We start from the raw sequence: 20,771 nt of genomic DNA, 5'->3' as shown, positions 1-20,771 counted from the left end.
TAAATAGTAGAGATATTTTAGCTTCTCATTTTGTAAATTCTGTATTCTCTTTCCTTTGAACCGGCTGTTCTCTTATATTTTTCAATCTTGCTTTATTCAGAATAAGAATTATAAAACTATAATTATTGAATATTAAAATACAATAACAATGAAAGAGACGCAGATGAGTGGGCGCATGCGCAGAGAACACCAACCGTGCGTGTGAGCCCCGTTTTGAATATCCAAGATGGCTGCTCGGTAGAGACAACTTTTACAGCTCAATTGTTTCAATGTACTCAAAATATGTAAACAAACATATGTTAGCCGTTTAGCTTTTGCCCAGTGATTCATATATGGTATATGAATTTACGCTCAATATTTCAGACCTGTGCGATAAGTTAAAGTCGCCTGAAACTGTTGATACTTTGTTGATGTGGACAAGACAGTTCATGTTTACATTCGTTTTTAAGTCAGAAGTGTTGTATATTTCGAGTGATGTGTGTATAAGTGATGATTAGAGTGCAATATAAGTAAGAACATAAATAGTTACCAGTGAATTACGATCATCTGAAGCGGAATTACCACAAGGTATGTACTTTTAACGTCTTATATGGTGTTTACAGGAAAAAGAAGGCGTGTGCCCGCGGAAAGGCTTCGTAGATCAGTTATTATGATGTTCCATATGTATCTTTGGGCAGAACCACTGCCACGTTGGTTCCTCATCAGAAAGGGAACATTGTCACACTTTATTCCCTCTTGGTAGTTTATGGAGGAATTAGTCGCTTGTCGTGATTAGAATGGCTAAAGTTACGATGTTGTGTTTTATGTCAGTTGGAGGTATTGACCCCTATACCAGTGAGGACTCCTGTATCATGGGTCATAGATGTTAATGATCAATAGTAGTCTAAGATTCTCTCAAAAATAGATGACCCGTGATCATGGTAGACTTTGTAGACTGTTTGTTATTAATTTTCCAGATCGATGGAATGTGACATTCGATATACTAAATGTACGTGGCTCATTCCTTATCATTAGGGTAATAAAAACCCATGAATTATTGTGTGGAGCAGTTACCCAACTGAAAATGTTTGTAAGTTGAATGAGTGCCTACATATGGATGTGTATTAACCATATGATGATGGTTGAAGGAAGTGTCAGTTGGGCCGTTTGAAGGCAGAAGTGTGTATTTTGTACCATGCATTATTTCCTGATTGTTTTCAAGTAGTTTTGGTCAAGTTTCTTAACTTCATAATACTAAGTAGTTGGAAACGGCATGTGTTGCAGCTGTACATGGAGTTCAAGGGTCCTAATGTGATCAATCAGAAATTTCATAAAATTCAATTTGTACTTGTAATGTACTGTTTATAACCTAGAATGTTACCATAGTAGCATGATTGGATTTATATTATTGTGTAGTGAAAAAGATGTTGGCAAGGTCTACGAAGATCATGGAAAACGTACTGTGTGAAATCGATGAAACTGTTGTAGAAATCACTGTGACCTATGAAACCTCATGTAGCTTCCTTATGTAGCATAAATTTAATTTGTGATGAGAGAAATGTTATTGTTTACATCTGGTTCCTGCTAGTTTTGGGTATCTTGTTTGTAGTGGATTCAAGAAACTGCCAATGATTTGATGTAGAATCATTGAACTGCATGGAATGTTTGACATTAGACTTCACTGATACATGATGACAAATATTAATATTTGAATTAGATGTTGGTTATGAGTAGGGAAAAGTCCAGTCTATCTTTGCAATGCTGTTTTCTTCTGTGCCAATCGAGTATTTAGAGAATATGGCTAAAATAGTTAGGCTTGATTTCAAGCATTGCATTTTAATGAATAATGTTAGATAAAAGTAATCGTTTATCAGGGAAAGTGTTGGGTCAGTTAAAGTATGTATTGTATGTAGAAAATCAACAGCTACAATGAAAACTTTACAAAACCTCCCAAGCTGTCATGATTTATCACTTCTGTATCGTTGATTAGGTATACATCTCATCAGTGATTGAACAAAGCAAAAATGGTGCCATTTGTCAAATATCAGTTGATGGTTAACGGCCATGTACCTTCAAGGAGCAGACAAATTTGATTTTGTCATATTTCTACTATCATTTTACCCTAAATTTTTTATGGTTCTTATGAAATGTTTCCAAGTGTATTATGTAATCATAAGCTCAGTAATCCCACATTTACCAATTAAATATAACCCATATCACCTTGTTTTATGTAATTTAATGAAATGTAATGCTATAAACCATTCTCCAGACACAGTTGAAGACGTAATATAGTGATGTGGTCCTAAAATGATTGATTACTGCTAGTGGAATTTCAGTGAAATTTATAAAAGGTTTGTTGATGTCTGTAAGTGATTTACATGCTTTTTAGTTAACCCCATATTTTCCCTGAACATTTTAGTCCCTCATTATTATGTTAGGCTCCTCAGCTTTCATTTCTGTAAACACAGTGTACTTCATCTGCAGTACAAAATTAGTAATTTTTGTAAGTGATTGAAGTGACCTTGAAAATTTACAATCATAACATACCTTCTAGGTTTGTCGTACATAAAGTATATGTGTTAAAAGTCCAGTTTAGCTCTGCATTGCTGTTGTAAATTTTGGTTATTGCTTGATATTGTTTTGCTAATGTAGCTTGATGTTTTAGAAAAAGTGCCAGAGCATGATTATAGCATAACATTCTATTGTTTATATTTAAAGTGATAGTGGTAAGGGTTATGGAGATCAGGGAATATTTGGGGTTTATTGTTGTAAAATTACTGGAGGTGAAACACATTGGGAAAAATCAATAGAACCTTTGAAAACCATCTACCATTACGAGCCAAATGTGTAGTAGAATTATAACAAATCAATGGGTCTGTTTCTGTGGTAGTGTGAAGTGGGTGCTTTGGGGAGGGGATGGGTTCGGTGCAAGTAGCCTGTTGATGTATTGTCCCTTAACAGTGAAATAGTTACTGTAAAGGAATAAAACTAATTATGAGTAGACTCAAGTGAATATGTTTATAATAGTGTTCCATACATAGTCTGTTATCTGAAATCATAGTAGATATTGCAGAATTTTGAAATGATTGTAGATATTGCAGAATTTTGTTTTTTGTATGTGTTTTGAGGACTTTAACAAAGTTGTTCTGAATGCTACTCTTGACATCATTTTGGATACTTCACAGCTATCCCCATTTGTCAGACATTATACAAAAACCTCACCCAAGCTAGTAGCTGGAACAACAATTGGAATATACCATCTTTGAATATGTCTTGTTAGATATTAGTAGATATTGCATGACATTGCAACCCCTGGTCAATCTTGTTGAACTAAAATGTATGGCATATCATCAAAATGGCTATCATGAAACGTGAATATGTACAGAATAGCAATTAAACTGTTAATATTGCACAAACAAATATCATTGGCCAAGTGGGTGTATTATCAACCCTACAGCAATACTTTTGTATAAATTTTGTATCACTGTATTTTGGTGCTTAGTTTTACTGGTCTTTGTTTACATATGTGGGCAGTTGCCTCAGTTACCATTCATGACTACTGGGCATAGAATATGTAAATTCTGATAAATCTCAGCTGCTGAGTGAGGTGATGTGATGTATTCATAGGTTCTGTTAATTTTTTGTTTCACCTACTTTTTCTTTAATGTACAACTTTTCCCATCTCTTCATAACCTTTAGTGTTATAGCTTCATTAAGGTACAAGCAAAAGCTTGGAGCTTCTTTATTTATTTTTCCAGCTAGTTCACTTATAGTAGAGTAAGATGTGATGCTCTTTGTTGAATAAGATATGATGCTTTAAATCATGCCACCACATGTCCTGTTTCGTAAACTTTGTACATCTAAAGCAAACCAAATTAGACAAAATGCTTACCTTCATATTTGATATTAATGGAGGAATTATTAAATCAATGTCCTTACTTTATTGGTTGGTATTAAATCAGGTTAGCCATGTTTTGAAACTAGCCTTGGATTTGAATAATTTTGTTTTGAATTGGCATTATAGTGTTTAGAGAAAAAAGCAGTTGAGCATGATATTTTATTTAGTTGTTGAATATAAGGCAATAGTTGTGGTAGTTATGAATCTTGGAAAATGTGGGATCAGTTAACATAAACATAGGTGAAATGATTGTAAGAAAATGAACCTGTGGTAACCTTGCTTAACTCTCCTAGCAGCAGAGTTTTCTCTTGATATTCAATATTTTAGCTGAAGTGTACAGTTTGAACAATGCTTCAACTTCCAACAATTTTCAGCAAACATGACAGACTGAGTGACTGCTCCACTGTTTATTCTCTCTACAGGGAATGATTCCACACACCACAATACAAGGATAAGAGTGGCAGAGCATGATGTAGAGATTTTGTTTTATATGTGACAATAAGAAGGGTGGAAAAAAGTTGGTGGTGATCAGGGAGAATGTGAGGTTAATTATTTTAAAAGGAGTAAAGCCCATGTAGAAATCAGTGTAACCTATCAAAACCTCACACACATTCCTTTAGCAGCCAGAAATTACCCTATTGTCAGTGATATTTAAAAAATATGATTATTATGGTTGTTTACTGTGTCTTCTCTTTGTTGACATCCATATTATATGCTCCACTTTGCTATATATGGTCTGCTGAAGGCAACCACATCCAGCAGATACAACAAACTCCATAAACATGGATGTATTCAATCAAAATTATGAAAATTCATGTAAATGGAGGCTGGTAGGGAAAATGTGAATTAGGTATTTGTACGTTCTGGTGCTATAATGGGTGTTTCTCTTTTGAGTAGGTTCCAGTTTTTTTTCTTTTTAGCTCGACACTATCAACATTGGTCGTATGATAAAGAGATCATCCAAATCACATTGTGCTGCTCTTATTATTAGTCTATATGCAAAACTATTTGCACAAACAAAATAACTCGTATTGTAAAGCTTATAGAGTGACATTGCTGAATTGAAACATTACCAATTTTGAGATCTGTAGTGACTTGACTGGTGGGATTGGATTTGTTTGAAATGCATAAAGGACAGATCTCTTAGTAACCTGAGGAGGAACACAGCTCCCCCAATCACATTACATTAGCACAACTAGGTAACACTCCCTGGTTTTGCCCAAACCTCTCCCTACACTACACCCCTAGTCATTGATGAAAAATCTGTATTTTGTCTAGTAAAGAGAATTTCAGGGTATATTTTTGAGGGAGATATGAAAGACCATAAATTTTGTGTGAGGTACAGCACTTAGTCAGTGTTAGGGCACTCCAGTCCAGATGCTTTTAAATCTTCTGTTATCATATCCTTTCACTCGCAGTAATTATATATACAGTACTGTATGAGGTACAGCTTTTACAGGTCCTGTGTCCATCATTGTCACTAACCCTTTCAGGATGAAAGCTAAGTGGATTTGGGGATCCATAGGACAAAGATTTACAGAAAGACTGAAAATATATGTCATTCTTATCATTTGATAGGAAATATTAGATAAGTTAAAGCAAGGAAAACTGATAGATTTATTATACTTTTTGCTCTACAAACAGTAAAATCTGATGTTTTTTGCTTTCATTATGGTGTGTATGTTGCCATTTATTGCCTCCTTCGTCTTTGGTGCTTTTCTACCATCACCATTGGATTATTGATGCTCAGTGAAACTTTCTCAGTGCTTACAGTTCTGCATATGCCAAATTATTATTATAGTAGTAAGTACTCCAATTTTATTCATTGATTAACCTCTGACTAGATTGAGGCATTATCTTGCATGTATGCCAGGGCCACATCTTCCTGTTTCACAATATGTAGGTAAATGAAACTTGGATACTTTCTCATTGCTGATTATAGTATAATTGCTTGTGCCACATCTTTACATACCGGTAAAGCATGCCTTTCAGTTTAGACATTTGGCATGCAGACAAATGTTTAGACCCAGCAGCTATTGTCAGCAACTGTCAAAACAGACCAGGTGCTATTTGTGGTTTAGAGTTAAATGCCTTCCCCTCATGCAGACATGTACCATAGTAATTATACTACTCAAGCATTTGTAATAAAGAACTTTTTTTTTTTTAACACAAAATTTACTGTCCACTTTCAAGCAGCTCTGTACAATTTGAAAAGCAAACAGATATTTATTTGTTACCATAGAAATGTGAGGCATGTAAAGTGTAATATGTAATGTGAAAACATGGTTTGGTGCAGCTTTGACAGAAGTTACAGCTTTTGTTTTTTAATTTTTGTTGCTCTTATATCTATATTTTTTGGTTTGTTTTGATTATGACAAAAATCCAACCATAGTTCATATTTGTGATGTTTCGATGCTAATGATTTCTCATAGGAATTGGCAGTGATTTATTTGTGGATGATTAGGAAATAGAACACACAAGGTTTTGAAGAGATTGGTGCATGCATTTACTGAAAAAAATCATTCTCTAGTGTTGGAATTTTAATGAAATTCGTTTAATATTTTAAATGTAAAATAACTTACTTTGGTTTATATTAGATATAGTTAAGGAACTTTTCCCTTAGAAAGGTAATGGAATGTCATTCTTCAACATTTTATCCTAAATTCACTCTGTTAGTATTTACCAGTTCTCATGCTTGTCTTGAATAATGCAAGTATTCAGATGTGTACATTACTCATTACACTTCTGTATTTGTAGATTGGTTTACTTATCCATTGATGAAAGGTTGTTTTTAGTGATAAGGAAACATTCACATTTGTTGCAGCAGTTTGATGTATAGGGAGTACCTTTTGTAAAAGTATTAAGCATTGTAGTGCAGTAGCAATTTTTTTGTGTAGGTTGAGATTTTGGATTTTTTAAGTTTGATTATGGTGTTGTTTACCTTTCTTGCTTGTGCCTCAGTGATTTCAGTTTCTCCCCATAATTCAAATCCTTTACAGTATTGGTGCAGGCTTTGAAATGTTTCACTTTCTAACACTAGTTTTGCCCACCTTGAAATGTGATGCTAACTCATAACAGTAATCTGTTTGTGAGAATATTAGTGTGTTGAAGCACATTATACTGTAATTGGGTTGTCCTTTTTTTTTTTTTTTTTGTGCAAGATCCAACCTAACTAACAACTCTTTGGAAGTGACTTCAGTTTCCTTGTATTCGCAGAAGGTAAGATTATCAGACATAATTACTCAGGACTTCTACATTGTTCACTCATGATTTGCTGGTGTCTGTATCTGTGGTATTCTTTACTATTTTATATCTCCACTCTCCCTTCACTGGAGGTGTGCAAGGATGGAGTGGATTGGAATGACATGGTGTACAGGGGTCGATGTGCTGCCATTGGTTTGAATCAGGGCATGTGAAGTGTCCAGGCTAAACCATGGAAAGGTCTATGGTGCCTTGTGGTTTGGGTGGATTACATATGATTGAGAATGGCTGTGATTGGATGTGCACACTTAACTGAGATGTTCATTTTCTCCTTGTGGCTGATCGATGAGTGAGTATATGGCTTAGACTTGGGTGTGTATGTGCGCATGTATATATTGGAGTAAAGGCATGGTACATATACACAGGGTTTAGAGACAGAGCAAGACAAGTGCAAAACTCTTTTCCCAAAATTCACAAATAGTAATCTCAGACACACATATGCCCTAGAATGATTTTAGAGGCTATTTTCACTTCATCATTGATGGTGATACATACATTTTAGACATATATCTGGCCTTCATTTTATTATTCATTGAAAATGTTAGTTTTTCTAATGTTGGCATGCATTGCATTTGATAGTTTAAGGCCCCAGAAGTAATGTTTTTTGTACTTATTATGTCAGTTGCATAGCATGGCAGACACTTAAGGATTACTTTGTTGTCATCTTCCATTGTCCATCTTTCCTTCATCTATGTTGAAGGATTCATAGCTTGTAAAGTCTTTAGTAGAGCCTCATTAAACTTTACTCACTTATTTTCCAGCCTTTAAAGAACTTTAGCTTGAATTTTGTCTATTGTTAGGCCTCTTGAAATAAGGTTTTAAATGGAACTGGTCCTAGCCCATAACAAAGAAAAGCACACGTTTAGCCATGATCTGATTACTGTGAAGATATGTTTTGATATTTTCCAGACAACACTTATCGTTTTGATTTCATTTAGAATCATTTTGCTACATTGCAGGAACATAGGTTTTCTCAAGGACACCATTCTTGTATTAATTGTGTTGCATGCTTAGCATGGCAGATTGCTTTGTTCATCTGTCATCACTTTGTCGTTGGAAGTCATACTTAAAATGCAGCTTTACCTTGATACAACTTTGTTTCTAAATCATGTACAAGTATAAACTTTATGCAGTTGTTTTCCACCTTTTATAGAATTATGTGGCATAAGATTCATTGTTCTGGATTGTGCCCAAGTTGGGCTTCTTACAATGAGATTTAATCTGGAACTTATTGTGTCGTAGAAGGCGACTAAAAGGGAAGGGAGCGGGGGGCTGGAAATCCTCCCCTCTCAGTTTTTTTTTAATTTTCCAGGAGAAGGAACAGAGAAGGGGGCTAGGTGAGGATATTCCCTCAAAGGTCCAGTCCTCTGTTCTTAACGCTACCTTGCTAGCACGGGAAATGGCGAATAGTATGAATAAAAAAATATAACTTTAAAATTACCCCTTGGTCATGGAACTTAAAGATGAATGTTTTGATAGTTTCCAAACAAGTATTTCCACCCAGCTGTATTTCACTCCAAACAACTGTGCTGCACTGCAACACAAGTATTTCATTGAATGCTCTTTTTAGCATTAATGTATCTCTGTAATGGTTATAAGAATAGAAGGCTAATGAAAATTTTATACTTGTGTCATATGTCTGCATACACACACATGCTGTTTAGCTGTCTAGCATAATATATTGAAACCATGACCTGTAATGCTTTAGTATATTGCCCATTATTAGTTTGCAAGTTTCTGTTGCAGTGAAATATATAAAAGCTATATACAACAAACAACACTGTTGTATCACATCATTGTGTAGAAGTCAAAACCCATGGACCTCTACATTTTTTCCTTTTATTAAGAAATTAATGACATTATATTTCTGTAGCAGTCTCTTATACAGCATGGTATTGTCACATATTTTTTCAGCTTAAGCTTCTGGTTTGTACCATGTATGGAATGTTATGAATGATATTATGTACTCATCATTCTTTGTAGGCCTGAGACATTTTTACTTATGAATTGAAAACATATTGTATTTTTTCAGTACTTCCTTGTGGATAGAAAAGAAATTCCTGGTTTGTCTTATGCCAAGTTTTTGAATTTGTTGATACTGGAAGGGAACCTTGTTCTGTATTTTACTTTTTATTGTCACATTTTAGCTTCATTCGTGCTCCGTAAAGAAGTCTGTTGTACGATGATAATGTTTTTGCATTATGGTTAACTTAGCTCGTGTTATATTATAGCTTACTTATAGATTGAGCTTTGTAGGTGGATACAAGCCTTCAGTCAACATGATATACACACTCCCAGCAAAGTAGGGTTGTCTCTACAGAATCTTTGCTACTTGTATAAACATATAATACTCTTTACTGTGCTGTATATTTGTTAAATGCTTTCCTTTTGTAAAGTTGGGCATTTCGATAGATAACTCATGGATTTAATGGATGACTTACACTGGATAAAAGTGGTTTACATTTTTAGTTTGATTAATATTGAGCTTTTGGAGCAAATGGTGGTTGTAGATTTACCCTCTTGAGTGATTCACCATTTCAGTGATGAGAAGGAAATGTGTCATCCTTTTATTTAAGGAATTTTGTGGAAATGACCATTAGTCACGCAGTACATAAGAGTCATTATGCAAGACTGTAAATGAACATTGTTGTTTCTCCCAGTGAAATGTAATGAGTGGTATTTGTTTGTTATATATTTATATTTTGATTCATTTATTTACTTATAGAAGTTCAAGTCATGGATGAAAGGCCTCGTCAACTCTAGGCCTTAAGAGAGAGTAACTTGTTTTGGGGCTGTTCATAGCTTTAACAAAAGAATGTCATTTAAAGATAAGTTAAAGAAATTAAGAAAGTGTCTCCCTCGTTAGCAAGGTAGCGCAAGGAAACAGACGAAAGAATATACATATGCATTATACATGAAGTGGTTTGATCGAGTAAGTAATGAAAGAGTAAGAGAAGTGTGTGGTAATAAAAAGAGTGTGGTTGAGAGAGCAGAAGAGAGTGTTTTGAAATGGTTTGGTCACATGGAGAGAATTAGAGGAAAGATTGACAAAGGGTATATGTGTCAGAGGTGGAGGGAACGAGGAGAAGTGGAGACCAAATTGGAGGTGGAAGGATGGAGTGAAAAAGATTTTGGGCGATCAGGGCCTGAACATACAGTAGGGTGAAAGACTTGCAAGGAATAGTGTGAATTGGAACAATGTGGTATACTGGGGTCGACGTGCTGTCAATGGATTGAACTAGGGCATGTGAAGCGTCTGGGGTAAACCATGGAAAGTTTTGTGGGGCCTGGATGTGGAAAGGGAGCTATGGTTTCGGTGCATTATACATGACAGCTAGAGATTGAGTGTGAACGAATGGAGCCTTTTGTCTGTATTCCTGGCGCTACCTCACTGAAGCCGGGATAGCAATGCTGTTTTTCCTGTGGAGTGGGGAAGCAACAGGAATTGATGAAGGCAAGCAAGTATGAATATGTACATGGGTATATATGAAATGTGTGCGTATGTCTATGTTGATATGCATATGTATGTATATGTGCATATGTTGGCGTTTATGTACATATATGTGTATATGAGTGGATGGGCCATTCTTCGTCTGTTTCCCGGTGCTACCTCACTGGTGCAGGAAACAGCAATTATGTATAATGAATAGATATAAATAAATATATATCCTAGCCTGCATCAGGTACCCATTTTATCGACCAACCCCTAGGGGTGGATGAAGAGCTGGGTTGACTGTGGATTGCAGCAACCAGCATTCAAACCTATGTGCTCTATCCTGGGTGGCTTGTGAATGCACCTCAGTCAGGAACACTAAGCGCTACATGGAAGTTCTTATATGGTGCTTGTTGGTAGACATAAAGGGTTGCACATAATTTTACATAAAGATCTTATGTTTACATAAGTAAATACTTCTGTTTACCGTCAACAGTTTAAGATTTTTATATATCTTTTTCATGCTAAATAGTGTTGAATGATCATTAGGTTTGTGCACTTTATGAGTTCAACAAAATCAGAGCAATATGTACTGTATTAGCCAAATTACCACAGGATCAACACTTGAAAAGACATTAGGTTCATGAGGTGACTTTAGAAAATGAACTTGTAGATAACATTTGACTTATGCATTGGGTTAGATTTAGCTAACTTGGAAAATTATGGTATTGATTCGAACTAACATTTTTATTACAGTAATACATCTCTCTGCAAAAAGGATTGAGGTGGTGGTGTGCTTCCTCCATCATATCAGAGTTTGAGTAAAGGCCATGTGCAATATCATATTGATGAAACGGAAATCCCAGACTACTGAAGAGCTGATAATGAAAATCTTTGCCATAATCATAGAAATTCTGCCTAAATTTGATGAAAGTCTTTGGTGTGGAAGAGTTAAGAGTATGCAGTTGAATGTTAAGGAAAATTTTCTGAATTTTATGTATAGACAAAACATTCTAAATCAGAAAAAATCAGAATTAAGTGCAGAGGTTAACTTTATTGAATAAAGAAATTGAAGAAATTTTCAGAAAGGCAAAGACTTTAAAAGATAAGAAATTCCTGTACAGTCCTGTACTGTATTCTGTACTCTGACGTACACTTTTCATAATCTGGAGGGGGAATGCAAGATGATTAGTTGGCAGATTTTCAGAAGAGGGTATCTCAAAGATTTTATATGTATGCAAGAAGGAAAAAGATATTTTTGGATAGGACTAGTACTGGATGAGATTTATTTTTCCTACCATGCCCCATAAACAATCTTTACCAGTACTTTTGTGCTTCAGGACTTTATACTAAGTTATAGGAGAATTGTAGACGAATTTTATCTCTTATCTGTATCTCTGGTGTCTGTTCCCGCTTGGAACTCCCTCAAGGGGGTGGGATGGCCACGGCTATAGTCCCCATAACTAGTGAACTCCATTGTCGCTTTTAATGAGTTTAAATATATTGTGCCTTGTAAAAGATGTGGTGGTGGTGTGGAGGGGTTGTGAAGTGGAGGCTAGGGTGCTTCCAGCATGTCCAGGGTGAGACTTGCGGGGTGGTTTTTACTGTGGCCAGTGTATCGTGGTCGGACGTCCCAAGGTCGTACTGGTCAGGTAGCAGGGTGGGGGTTGTGGGGGCAAGGAGAGAACCGTCTGTTGCAGGCATGCTGTTGGATACAGGTGAAGAGGACGCGAGACTCTCTCTCTCTGTCCCTGTTTGTCTCTCAGGTTGTAGTAGGTAGCCAGTTACCAGGGAGATATATTACTGGTACTCCCGACCTGGATATCGGGAGGGTTCCAGACAGCTGCGCTGTTAAGTTTCACTGCTTTGGTTCATGTTACTATCTTTTCTTTTTGCCTCTCCCATCCATGGGATGCTGGCATTCACCCTTAAAACTTTTGGTCTCTCCGTCTCACACAACACTTTTTTGACAACAGACCTAACTGTAGATGTTACCCATCGTACCGTCTTGCTCAAGGATCATGCCGTCGTGCCTAAGGGGGTTACCTGACAACTTGTTAGGACCCAGAGTTGGTTGGTTAACATATTCAGAGATAATTAAACCTGGTTTTCATCACTAAGCCTGGTTCACTTATGGGATTGACAGCCTCAGAAACCATCGTAATATGTACATATCTGTGAGATACAAGAGTGATGTTTCGTGGAGAAAATGTTGACTGGTAATAGAGAACATCTTTAGGTGAAATATTACTGAGGTGTTGGATGGATTGTAACAGTCGCTGTTTTGTAATTGATAGAAGGTCCCTTATAATATATATATATATATATATATATATATATATATATATATATATATGAAAGGATCGCAAGTTTGCGCGTGATCAAGATATTCCTATTAAGTCCACGGGGAAAATGTAACACGATAAGTGTTTCATTTTCCCCGTGGACTCATAGGAATATATATGTATATATAATGGTAGATGTGCATCCAGTCTATGTTAATTATGAAAGTGAAATAGATGCAAGTAAATTTATTTATAGATTGTATTTGTGTAAACCAAGGTCTTGTAGTTATCCACAACTGGTAAGGTAATGCCGCCTCGCTATCCACATGGTGCCAAATCTCTCGGAGCTGCTGCTTCCTTGCTACTCACAAGTACATGTGTCTCCCGGGCTCTGGGGACGTATGTAAACACATCCTAGGTAGTGTACCAGCTGTCGGTGAAAAGTGATTTTATTCCAAGAGCTACTAAGGAGGTCTACAAACTTATGATGAGCTATGATGGATTTCTTCATTAATTTTCGTACTCCTACATTCTTGTCATACGAGATGGCCGTGGTTGGGGCACATTTTTCCCATGCCATGTCTGCCAGTATTAAAAGACTTAGATTGGTAACTTTTTAAAGTTCAGTGAACCAGGTATGTGATGTTTGGGATAAGATTGTCATCGACCATCAGGAGTGTGTGTATGTTATCATTTATGTGTACCGTGTTATCACAAGATGAAGGCATATGAATCGATATGGTCGAAATTTGGATTAGATAACGTTTTGGTGTGCCCCCAACACACTAGCTTATGCGGTGTGATTAATGATGCGTCACATTTGTTGAATATATTTGGGCTTTTCATCATTTTGATCACATTTTCATTATTCTAAAAAATGCGGAGAGGTTGGGGTATCAGAAACAAATAGCATTATCTATCATGTAAGACATTCTTTGGTGATAACGCGCAAGCCCTAGGGGCCTTTTGGCTAAATGTGGTCGGAGGGTACTCGCTCCTTCAGTGATAACGCTGTACATTACAGAATATAGTAGCTTAAGTTTGAAGACGTTGAGCTGGCATCAGATGCAGCAGCTTTGACTGGAAGGAGACGGCTGTCCATTGTGTGCTGCGGCAAGACAGCAACAGCTGCTGAGAAAGGAAGAGCTTTTTTACTGTTGAATAAGTTGAAGTGGCGCGGGGTTGAGCAAGCGATGCCAGCCAGACTTGTATATGCTATTTCAGGTTATTTCTCGTCGCCCTTGCTTTGTCTCGGTTTGTTTCATTACATTGTAGGTGTGTTTGTCTACACTCGAAATGACTGGGATGCTGTGTTTCTTGTGTTCTCTCATGGGCTTTTAGTGTTGGTTATTTTCTTTATGGTCCTGAGTCTTACCCAATTCCCGTCTTGTCCATTGTGTGCTTCCCGTGACCTTCGCCCCGTACACCGATTTTCACACTTTAAAGTTTTAGTGTTTTTTCTCCCTGTGTATTTTTCTTGTTTGCGGGTGTCCGTGTGTGCCCTCTGCTGGTCCAGTCTGGCGTTTGTTTCGTCACCGTGTTAGGCGTGCAGCAACGACTTTGCCTTTCACCTGAGTGCGGGACTGCGGCGCTCGGCAAAGTAGACCGCCAACACTGAGGAGCTTGGGGGTGGGGGTGACCCGGGCCGCCAGCTTACAGCGCTCGAACTGGTATGGGGTCAGGTCCTTCCTCGCTTATTGGGCTGACGGCTTGACAGTGGAGGTGTGTGATGTGGATGGTCGTAGCGGCATGGATCGGTGATGCCATTGTTGATTGTCTTGGCAGTAGGGGTGATGGCGATGTCGTGGGGGACGCAGGTGGCGTCATCGTTGGTGTTAGTGGTAAAGAAGTGGGGCGCAGGTGTGCCTCCCTTCTCCGGTCGTTGGGTACAGCCTGCGCACCCGCGCGCTCGTACGGCAGCCATTGTGCGAGTGTACTTGGGGTATGGATCGTCTGTCTCTCCCCGAAGAGTACGGGTAGCCGTTCTTTCGAATTTTATTTTTATTATTATTATTATTATTATTATTATTATTATTATTATTATTATTGAGGAAGAAGAAGATAAGCTGAACATTTTCATCTAGTACCTTCCCATGTGAGATAACATCGGTGGGGTGTGGGAGTTGGATTAGTTCTAGCACTTGTCAGATCACCGTAGGGCTTCACCCCCGCTTACGCTCTCCCTCCTCCACTGCTTTGGTTCACCGTCGTCCTCTGCCCGAAGGTGGGGTCTGGGTCTGCTCCAGTGTTTTTTCGCTCCTCATTCCATTCAGTTCTCCTGGTCGGGGGACGCTCCAGGTCTGAAGCAAAAAAAGAATTGGTAATGAAAATAAACTTCGAAAGCATCGGAGCTGGAGGATCCATGGTCTCTTTATGTTCACCGCTAAAGTTCAAGTTCTTATTAGATTTCTTACATTTTTTTTTTTTTTTGGGGGGGTGGCGTTTAATTGTAACTACAGAATCAGGTTCTGGAGCTTAGGCCAGAAGACTCATTGTACATTCTTGGTAAATCAAATCTGTTTTGTGGTGGGTTGGAGGAGGGAGGGGATTTCTCGTTCTCCTTGGAAAGAACTCGCACCTCACGACTGTCTTGTGTCGTTCTCATTTTGCCTGCAACGTCTCTTTCCTCCATTTTTTCCCCACCTGTGCTCCTCGTCTTCATTCTTCCACCACTACCACATGGCATCTTTTCATATCAGTGATGAACACTTTGCTCTTACTATAGACTGTATGTGTAATGGTGAACTATAGTGGACGTGAGGTATATTAGCGGATACATTGAGTTTATGGCGACTGCTTGAATTTAGCTTTTTGAACTTATCCTGCGAAGGCTGTCACAGTTTGACTTATGTTTGAGTAGTGTCATCGTTCGTACGTAGTGTTAAGAGTGATTACCATCAAAAGAGTCAGGCTGGACGGCTGGCTGGCTGTGACCAAGAGCTACAACCCCATCTAATTGGGTTGCGCCGGGAACATGAGGTGGTGGGGCTGGTCACGGAACCCGGTCACAGGCGGCTCTCACCATAACGTAGGATTTATAGGGGTTGGGTTGGGCGGGGGGTGGAGGCGACTCCACGTGGCGCTGTTGTTAAACATTTGATGTTGGGTTGTGTGGAGGTGAAACTGGCCCACCTTGTGTTTCTCATGTGCCTCTCTACGGCGATGGGTGATGTAACGCACTCTGGTTGTGGGAGGGAGGGGGCTGTCTTTTGTCTGTGGAAGTTGGTAGACTAGTTGTTTTGTAAGGTATGTTCACACAGGAAGCACTCGCGCACAATGTTTGCGCTAGCCATACCTAATGACAGAGTCTCGCGGTACTCCCACTTTCTCACTCTCTCACACAGGTCTAAAACCCTCCCCGTAACACACACTCACACATACGATACTTTCCATGAAAGATGAATCATGCAGATTGTTTCAGGTGAACAGAGACAGCTTAGTTTGTTGGTTCATTACTGTCTTTGCTGAGTTGGAATTACGGCTGGAAGCTGATGGAGGGGATTTTGGCCAGATCCTTCCTATATTTGGGATTATTAGCCGGCCATCCTATCTTGTCGTTAGTAGTAGAAGTACTCTCAGGTGATATTCGGGCATGAGAGAATGTGATATTTGTTGCAGGCGTGGCAGCGGGTCGTCCATCACGCTAGTAGAGGACGGGGGAATGGAAAGGTCTTGTGAGGCCGTCACGGTACTTAGCTTGCTCTGGTAAACACCAGTGTGTGTGTTTGTGTTCTGGTCCTTGCATGCATAACCCTGTATTTCATGCTCATTTGCATGTACCTGTGTGTGGAGTTTCTAGATTGGAATCTCACACACACACACACACACACACACACACACACACACACACACACACGCTGCTGTTCCAGCAAGTATATCACACACACACACACACACACACACACACACACTGCTGTTCCAGCAAGTATATCCTGGTCATAGTTGATTGATTTAGCGTCATCACAACCCCCACCTCCACTGTCACCTACCCCTCCCCACTTCCCCTTTCCTCCTCACTCTTTTCCCCAGTCCTCCTCTCTTTTATCGTTTCACTCCCCTCCCTTAACTCTTCCTCCTGTCTCCCAGCCCCTTTCACTTTCTGCTTCCCCAGTCCGGGAACAGTCAATTGGAGGGCGAGTGCGTCTGGCAGTTGTCACACCAGCTCGCAAGGGTTGGTAGGTAGGGTGGCAGGTAGTAATTCCTCTCCACACAGTTTATTGGCATCGTGGGTGTAGACCTGCGCACCACAATACAGAACATCCGTCACAACTGCTATTGCTGTCGGTACATTCCCATAGCAACTCTTCACTCATGAGTACCTCAGTTCCATCCCCTTGAGCACGACGGCACAACCTTTGGTACCTTTGGCCTTTGACGTGACCCTCAAGGGTCAGGGGTGAAAGGTCAGGCCATCATATCCATGGATGGTACCGCTGTGTTCGGGAGGTTGAGTAAGGAAGCTGGGCTTGCACAGTGTCGCTTGTGAGCATCACCCCACCCAACCCTTCTGGTCATTTCCTGTGCGCCGCACAAACCGAAATTACTGACAAGCGGGGCCGGGGACTGGTGACTGGGGAGCTGGGATTTTATTGGCTGGGGAGAAGGTCAGGGGAGGCAGTGGGTGTCCGTCACTTTGGGGTGCGCTTGCTTGCTGCTGGCTCCACTGCTTTCCTTTATCACCGTCCTTCTCCATAGGGGAAGCACTGTTCCTTGTTGTAATGCCCGCTTCTCCAGTATTTATTTATATCTTTACTGTTTGGAGGAGGGCAGCCTTCAAAGTTTTGTTCGTAGTCTTTCATGAAGATAATTTGTCTCGGAAGAATTCTCTCTCTCTCTCTCTCTCTCTCTCTCTCTCTCTCTCTCTCTCTCTCTCTCTCTCTCTCTCTCTCTCTCTCTCCGTAGTGTGTGGTATGTTTAAAGGCAGACCAAACCCTGTCAAGACGTAGTGGCACTATTTTTATCAGTAACGGCCTGGCTCTGTAACGGAGCGAGGAATCAATAAGAGACCGCTGTTGCCACAGAATTGTTTACATAATTTAAACGTTGGTGTGGCGGGTGAGTGAGAGGCAAGGCGAGGCGGGCGGGCGCCGGCCGGCCAGGCAGGCTGACATACAGGTAGGTGGGTGTATGTGTATGTTGGGGTTGGTACGCGCACATAGCTCACAAGGTAAAATATTCAGCGGAGGTATTTCTCCTTGGAGATCCGGTCCTGGGTGAACAGAGCACCGCGCCGCGTCGCGCGCGCGCAGGACTGACCATATGAATAGTCCGAATACAGATTTTAGAGCTCGTGGAAATAGTACAGTGTGTCGACGATCGTCCAAATTCAGCCTTGAATAACTTTCCTATTGAGAATGAAAAGATCAGCATCGAAAAGAATTTTTTTTTTTATCCGAAAGTTTCGTAAGGCCACTTCAACTAGTGCGTGGAAGTGGGACGTGAAATACATAAGCGGTAACTCATCTCCTCCCACGATCTTTCTAGCGTTTCTGATGTGATGCTGCCCACAGCAACTTGAATCCGATGTCGTAGATCATTGAAGTTTTTCGACCGTACGTGCGTCAGCTCTGACGTAACCCAGTAGGGGGAAAAAAAAATTCATCGGCGATATGTTCGGAGATCGAGGAGGCCAGCTGATGAGGTATCCCACATGTCAAAAGAAAAAAAAAAAGTATTTCCACTCCATGTCGAGAGTCGCCCCATCCTGTTAAAAAAGTAACTCTTTCTGTTCGTTGTTCGAGTGTGGGGACCCCAAACCTCTGCATTATATATAGGTAGGTTGGACCTGTAATGGTTTTCTCGCTAAAGGGGGGAGAGAGAGAGAGAGAGAGAGAGAGAGAGAGAGAGAGAGAGAGAGAGAGAGAGAGAGAGAGAGAGAGAATGTGTTCCTAGGTTGCGTCTGCTCACTGTAAACGTTTGCTCAACTCGCTTGTTAAAGAAAATAAATCTGATGTGTCTTTTTTGTCTTGCTGTAAGTTCATGTTTTCTCCTATATAGCTCAGAAGTTTATTAAGGTTGGATTTGCATAATTTTTTGTAGATACCTTGAACACACACACACACACACACACACACACACACACACAGAGTTGTGTAGCGGTTAGCGTTGCGACCCACCAGTTTCACGAGAAGGGCAACTGGCTCACTTCCAACGCAGTCGTTCATCCTACCATTTTGGTTCAGATGATGAATGACTCACTACCTGGCACAAGCCAGGATTTTATATATATATATATATATATATATATATATATATATATATATATATATATATATATATATATATATATATATAATTGTATGCTTATACACAATTTGGAGACTTACACAGATGTAAATTTCTCCATGATATAGAAAAAAAGTGCACACGTGAGCACTGTTATGACTTACTTGAGTTATATATAGTTGAAAGGGTTTCTGGTTTTAGGGGATTTACAGCAAAATTTAATTATATATATATATATATATATATATATATATATATATATATATATATATATATTGTTTTTTCTGCCGTTTCGTTGCAGTTAATGACCTCCGTCCCTACTCCATCACGTTAAATTGGTCCAGCGGTTTACGAAGGTAGTTTTGGAAAGGACAACAAGGTCCAATTTGCGGAAAATCCTCGGCGAAATTGGGGGGGAAAAATCGTTGATTTTAAATGCTTAGTGTGTTGTAAATAACTCGGGAGTGTATTTGTAGTCATGGGGGGTCTTCTAACCCACCCTAAGGCTTGGCTGGGACCATTGTTGTCTTTCGGAAGACTTTTTTTCTTTTCTACAAGGATTTGTATAGCATACCTTGATAAATCTTTCATTAGTATTATAATTATTTTTATTATTGTTATTATTATTACATCAGTAAAGTGTTTTTAAGTCTACATTCTCTTCGATGGTCACGCCCCAACGAAGTTCTCGTTATTTCACGCCACAGTTTTAGAGTGGGATTATGTCTTTTTTAAAAAGGGCACATTGGGGGAGAGAAGACCTGACATTTTCTCTTGGGACTAGGGGTCGATAAACGGGATGCAAGAGGATCCCTGATCAACCTCCATCCGTCCTAGCAAAAGTCAATGGAGGGTTTCTCTCGAGGGGGGGCCCAAGTTTGGCTGTAGGCCTCTAAAAAACCCGTATCCCAAATGTTATCCCTCCATGAGATGTCAGATAGAAACAAAGGAAAAAAAATGACGTGTGTAGCCGAGAACTTTTCTGGAATTATTACTGGCGAGCGGAAGCTCAAAAGAGGAATTCTGAAACAAGTTCTCTCCTCGCAAATAACAGAACCATCTGGTGAAGAATGATGCAATGAATCTTATTTTCTCGAAAGTTTATAACAGCTAATTTCAGGCAAGTATGCACATCGGACCACCCTAGCACACCATGCAGGCTGTACACCACTGGGATTGACTTCATCAAGTTGATTTCAGCGTGTGCGGTGAGGGGAACAGCGAGACCTCAGCGTCATAATAAGGGACGAGTGGCAGAACGACAGATGACACCACCAAGGAAGGTTACGCACCGATGCACCCCGGACATGCACCGGATGTGTATCCCCGATAGGGGAAATGCAGCAGGTCTGGGTTTATCGTGAGTGGTGTGCGCTTTTTTATCGGAGACGGAAACGCGAGCCAGACATCAAGGCCGTGGCTTAATCAACAAAGGAAAACGAACCTGTCGAAAGAAATAGAAGAGGTTGACTCTGCACTCGAATGTATTTAGTGGAGCAGAAAGAGAAGAGCGAAATGGTATCTGATGAAGCTAATACTTTATGTATATGGCTCCAATGGAGGAATTATCTATCATTCGTGGGCAGAATAATGCGCTAGGACACATTAAAGCCATGTACTGAAGGGTGCCAATGAGAACCTAAGTTCGGTTGTGTAAAAGTTATCTCAGCCACAAATGCCTCTGAGGACT

At 39.5% G+C, this 20,771-nt stretch overlaps 1 protein-coding gene across 7 annotated transcripts in view; it reads left to right on the top strand.

Annotated features, from left to right (window-relative positions):
- Positions 1-202: 202 nt before the first annotated feature.
- The window catches only part of upSET (SET domain-containing protein upSET), a 145,333-nt gene continuing 124,764 nt past the window's right edge, over positions 203-20,771 (top strand). For 4 of the 7 annotated variants that reach the window (XM_071682981.1, XM_071682980.1, XM_071682977.1 and 1 more), the window contains exon 1: positions 203-567. The gene's annotated coding sequence lies outside the window, so the exon portion shown is untranslated. The remainder of the gene's footprint in view (positions 568-20,771) is intronic. The other 3 variants (XM_071682976.1, XM_071682979.1, XM_071682978.1) reach the window with 1 other exon arrangement.

This window comes from Panulirus ornatus, chromosome 35, assembly GCF_036320965.1.
Source record: "Panulirus ornatus isolate Po-2019 chromosome 35, ASM3632096v1, whole genome shotgun sequence".
NCBI lineage: Eukaryota > Metazoa > Arthropoda > Malacostraca > Decapoda > Palinuridae > Panulirus > Panulirus ornatus.
Note: the sequence above shows the minus strand (reverse complement) of the source record. Positions and strands in the feature narration are given on the sequence as shown.